The following is a 6,130-nucleotide window of genomic DNA, read 5'->3' as shown; positions in this document are numbered from 1 at the left end:
GGAAAGGAAGAATAAAACTTCAGCTATTCACTGACAATATGAACCTGTACCTAGAAAATCCTGAAAAATCCACAACAAAGTTATGGGAACTAATAGATGAGTTCAGCAAAGTGGCAGAATATAAGATAATATGCAAAAATGAGTAGTGTTTCTATCCACTATTGATGAGCAATCTGTGGAGGAAATAAGAAAAAAATCCATTTATATTAGTGACTGAAAGAGTTAAGTATTTAGAAAAAAACCTAACCAAGAACATAAACTGCATTCTGAAAATTCTAAAACATAGCTAAAGGAAAACAAGGAAGACATAAATAAATGGAAGAATATTCTGTGCTCATGGACTGGAGGACTAAATATCATTAAGATGTAAATTGTACTCAAACTGATTTACAGATTCAACACAATCCCAATAAAAATCCCAACAAGCTTTTTCTGCAGACATGGAAAAGCCAATTATCAAATTTATTTGGAAGGGTAAAAGACTCCAAATAGCCAAAAATGTCTTTAAAAGAAGAAAGAAGTTGGAGGATTATCACTTTATGACTTTGAAGCATTATTACTTAGTTAGGTGGTAAAAACAGTATGGTGTTGATGTAAAGATAGATAGATTTACCAAAGATTCCAAATCAAGAACTCAGAAATAGATCCTTACTTCTACAGTCAAGTGATTTTTGACAAAGTTGAGCTGAGCCAGAATAATTTATTCAGCAAATTGTGCTGGGAGAACTGAATACCCATATCCAAAAGAAAGAAAGAGGACCCCTATCTCACACGTTGTACAAAAATTAACTCAAAATGGACAAAGGACCTAAATATAAAAGCTACAAACATAAAACTTCAGAAGAAAGTGTAGGAAAACTGCTTCAAGATCTTGCAGGGGCATGGATATTGCTCAAGCAGTTGAATGCCTGCCTCCCATTTGGGAGGTCCTGGGTTTAGTTTCCAGGGCATCCTAAAGAAAACAAGCAGACAAGGAGCAAAAACAACATGCAAAAATGAAAACAACAAACAATGAGCAAACAATGGGCAAACAGACAAGGGAGCGAACAAGGCAAGCCAGTGTGGCTCAGTGGTTGAGCACCAGCCTCCTGCATACTAGGTACTGGGTTCAATCACCCATGCTGGTACCTGAAAAAAAAAAAAAAAAAAAGATCTTGTGGTTGGCAGTAGTTTCTAAAACCTTATACCCAAAGCACAAGCAACAAGAGAAAAAATAAATGGGACTGCCTCAAAATTAGGTACTTTGGTCTTCAAAAGACTTTGTCAAGAAAGTGAGAAGACAGTTGACTCAATGTGAGAAAATATTTGGAAACCACATATCTTATAAGGGTTTGATATCCATGTTATATAAAGGGATCATACAACTCAATGATAAAAAGCCAAATAACCCAGTTAATAAAACGGCAAAAGACTTAAATAGACATTTCTTCAAGGAGGAAATACAAATAACCAAAAACATCTGAAGAAAACAGCTCAACATCACTAATTAATAGGGAAATGCCAACCAAAACTGCAATGAGATTCCATTTGACACTTCTAGAATGGCCATTAATAAAAAAGTAGAAAACATCAACTATTGGAAAGGATGTGGAGAAGCAGGAACATTCCTTCACTGTTGGCGGGAATGTAGAATGGTGCAGCCTTTGTGGAAGACCGTCTGGCAGTACCTCAAGATTCTGATTATAGAACTGCCTTATATTTAGCAATTCCCTTATTAGAAATATATTCAGAAGAACTGAATGTAAGGACATGAACTGACATTTGCGCAGTGATGTTCATGGCAGCATTATTCACAATTGCTAAAATATAGAACCAGCCCAAGTGTCCATCAACCATTGAACAGATAAACAAAATGTGGTATTAACATACAATAGAGTAATATTCAGCTGTAATAAGAAATGAAATCAGGATGCATTGATAATGTGGATGAACCTAGAGGATATTATGTTGAGTGAAATAAGCCAGACACAAAAGGACAAATACTGTTTGTCTTAATAATATGAATTAAATACAATAAGTAAACTCACAGAGGTAAAACCCTAGAGTATCGGTTACTAAGGAATAGAATGTGGACTGAGAATGGAAGCTGATGCTCAATGCATGTAGCAATATTAATAAGGTTAATTGTAAAAGGGTGGAAATGTTTAGAGTTGAGAGTAACAGGTTATAGTGAATGTAACACTGCTGATTTACAAATGTGGTTGTGGCTGAAAGGGGTAGGCTGTGGACATAAAAGTCAAATGAAAGGAAACTAGAGAACACGCTAGGGAATGTGGTATCATAGTGATTTCAGTGGTGCATGAAGATTGTGGTTACCAGTGTAAATATAAGAATGCTCTTTTGTAACGTGCTAAGAATATGGTGATACATGGGAGAATTATAACTCTTGTAACTTAACTTAAGGATGATATTTAGTAATGTAATGTTTTACAGCAATGGCAAGAAGATATTTCTATACTAAGGGACAACATTAGGGGGAATAAGCAGGTAAAGGATTTTTCCCTTTGGAGTGATGAAAATGTTCTAAAATTGACTGAGGTAATGACAGCACAACTCTGTGATGCAAATGAGAGCCACTAAGTGTACACTCTGAAAGGATGTACAAAGCATGGGACTGTGTAGCACAGGGAATCCAGTGGCGGATAATGGACTGTGATTAACAAGACAAATATGAGAATGTTTTCTCATGAATGATAAATATATAATATTAATATTGGTTGTTAATAATTGGGTGCATTTTGGGGGAAATACACCAAATGTAAGATATGAGCTATAGTTAGTAGTAGTATTTTGAGGATGCTCTTCTATAGTTTGTAACATATGTTTCAATACAATGCAAGGGGTTGGTGGTGGGGAGATGTATGAGTCTTGTATGATGATATGCATGTTTGCTAAATTCACAAATTTTAATAACACTGTTTATATATGTTTATGTATGAATGATATACTTCAAAAAATTTTTCAAAAAAGAAGATAAAGTTCCTTCCTTCGACTTGTTAACACAGAGATACATTATCTTAGTTTCCTGAAGTGAGGTCCAACAAACATGCCTTCTCTTGGCTTTACCTATCCATTTGACTACTTTTTAGCTTGAGAGGGGAAAACTAAAAAAATATTTTTTCTCTGTCTTTATCTCATTATTTCATATGATGTTGAGAATAATCAAGGAATAATAATAATAACAATGATAATAATCTCTGTAGCTTTGTGCTATGGGTGTGTGCGCGTTAAGAGAGAGAGACACAGAAAGGGAGGGAAACAGATAATTTGATTTTTGTAGGAGTAATAGGAAACTATTTAAAACACTAGTTCTCAAAATGCTTTAAAGCATGTATACATGAGAAATACAAACTAAATCAATTTTAATTGGCTATGGATAGGGGGTGTCAGGAGGCTGTGGGAGGACTTCGGGTTCTGAGTGTAACTCTGTTCTTGATAATACTGAATACATCTCTTCTTCCATATGCAAAGTAATACTTGGAAAGAACTCAACATAAAGGCAAGAGGAAAAAAAACCCACTTGACTGAAATCAGAAGTTCTGCTTAAGCAGATATTAAGTCTTTTTTTTTTTATTGACTTTGTAATAATATTACATTAAAAATATATATGTGAGGTCCCATTCAACCCCACCCCCCCACCCCCCCTCTCCCCCCCCCCCAACAACACTCGTTCCCATCATCATGACACATCCATTGGATTTGGTAAGTATATCTTTGGGTACCTCTGCACCTCATAGTCAATGGTCCACATCATGGCCCATACTCTCCTCCATTCCATCCAGTGGGCCCTGTGAGGATATTAAGTCTTAAGCAAATACATTTGCTTTGTTAACTTACAAGTTGTGAAAGACTCCATATTTTGCCTCACACTTTGGTTTCTTCTTCCTTCTCATTAACCGCACTATAGGATTGAGAAAAACATGCTGTCAAAATGTGACCTGTTGGTGGTTGCTTTTAACTATCTTTTCTTTTCTTTCCATCTCTTTCTTTACTTTCTTCTCTCTCTCTCTGTAAAGTAAGTAGAGTTAATGAATCATCATCTTGAGAAACAGGAAGATTGGTGAGTCACGCCTTTGGAGTTCTTTAGTATGTGGCATTTCACTAACATAAAATGAATAACCCTTGATTATTCTTGAGCTGGTAATGTGACATTTCTTTCATTTTCACAAACTCACTTGACATTATTCTTGTCTGAAAATATTCCAGTAGATTTTTCACAGCAAATTTCTTATATGATTAATGACTTTCTTTTCTGTTTGGGAGTTGCACTTGAAAATAAGGAAGACTTGCATTTACAGTACAGCTGGAAGTTAGTTTTGGAAAAATGTCCTTCAAACTTTAAAAATGTTGCTGCTAATATAGGTCGTCCTATTGTATTACAAATACATGTATATAAAGCAGCTCTTTTGGGTTTAAGATCCCGGTAATCATCAACAGACAAAAAATGAGACTATGTATTTCTTTTCAGTAGTTATATTTTTTAAAAGTACATGGAATTTGTCTTCATTTCATAATAAGAGTGTTACTGTGTAGACATGGTCCAGAATTTCTTTGAACAAAATTAGGAATACAAATGCCGAAAGAAAATGAGATCTTATTGAAATATCCTTTGCCTTCTCAATTAACAAGATAAATATGATATTCAAAAGCTCCGCTAGGGAGCGGATATGGCTCAAGTGATTGAGTACTGGCTTCCCACACACATATGAGGTCCCAGGTTCAATCCCTGCCCCAGAACATAAAAAAAAGAAAAAAGAAAAAGAAAAGAAAAAAACTAAGGTATATATGTTGAGATCAATCCACAATAATAGCAATAAAGTAATTAATTAGTAGCAAATTAATTATTCACCTATGGTATATGCCAAAAATATAGATTGGTGCTTCCTCAGAAATTTAGTTTATGTAACCCTCCTGCTTAAAGATACGTTGACTTCTTTGAAATTGCCATTGAGAATTTAGAGTTTATAAAAATACTGATACTCTTAAAAGTATTTTCACTGATTGCTCTAAACCTGTTATATAATTGTCTGTGGTATCTATGAGGAAAAGAAGAAAAAGAGCAAACTAAAATGCATTATGAACTAAGCCATTATGCTCTGAAAGAGTTCAATATTTGTTGACGGTTTAATAGAAATATTAAACTATATAGTATTTTGCCATAGAAATATGGTATTTTGCAAGAATTCACAAAGAATAAAAATGAATTGCCATTACCACTACCAGAACACAATTCCCACTTTTACATCAGTTGGGAAATTCCTTGCAATACCTGTTCTGTCATTTCTATAGCTGTTATTCCATTAAATTTTCCAATTTATAGTTCTAGTTCTTTCTTTTTTTGTTCACATCTCTAGAATGTCAATAATTTATTTGTATCGAAGTTTACATACATCCGATTTGTACAAAAGAATTAAAATAGTTAGGCCTTCCTCTAATACTAGTACATTTAAAGAGTGTCCTAATGGTCATATTTTTAGTACTAACTTTGTTCAAATTTTTTAGCCAATCTGGAGCTTTGTTTCTTTTATATTTCTTATGTATACAGCAAGCTATATGCAGTACAAAATTCTTTCATTTTGAAGGAAGGAAATATGCCAATGAAATACAAACAAAGTTATTCAGCATAGTATAATGTTAAAATTTGCAAATATAGTTTATTTCTTAATTGTCACATAAATTCTAATGGGTAATAGTGATATAACCCCCATTTTACAAAGGAAAAACAAGCCCAAGGAAGTTAAATGTGTCCACAAAGTCACATAGTAATAAATGATGGAGCTGAGATTTAAAGTATTTATGGATTTTTATTTTTTTACTTTTTAAAAAATATTTATTTTATTTATTTATCTTCCCTTCCCCCCAGTTGTCTGCTGTATGTCCACTTGCTGTGTGTTCTTCTGTGTCCATTTGCACCCTCAGTGGTACCAAGAAGCTGCATCTCTTTTTTGTTATGTCATCTTGCTGCGTCAGCTCTCCGCATGTGCAGTACCACTCCTAGGCAGGCTGCACTTTTTTTTCATGCAGGGCAGCTTTCCTTGCAGGGTGCATTTGTTGTGCGTGGGGTAACCCCACGCAGGGACACCGCTGCATGGCACGGCACTCCCTGCATGCAGCGGTTCTGCACATGGGC

Source organism: Dasypus novemcinctus, chromosome 8 (genome assembly GCF_030445035.2).
Source record: "Dasypus novemcinctus isolate mDasNov1 chromosome 8, mDasNov1.1.hap2, whole genome shotgun sequence".
Lineage (NCBI taxonomy): Eukaryota > Metazoa > Chordata > Mammalia > Cingulata > Dasypodidae > Dasypus > Dasypus novemcinctus.
Note: the sequence above shows the minus strand (reverse complement) of the source record.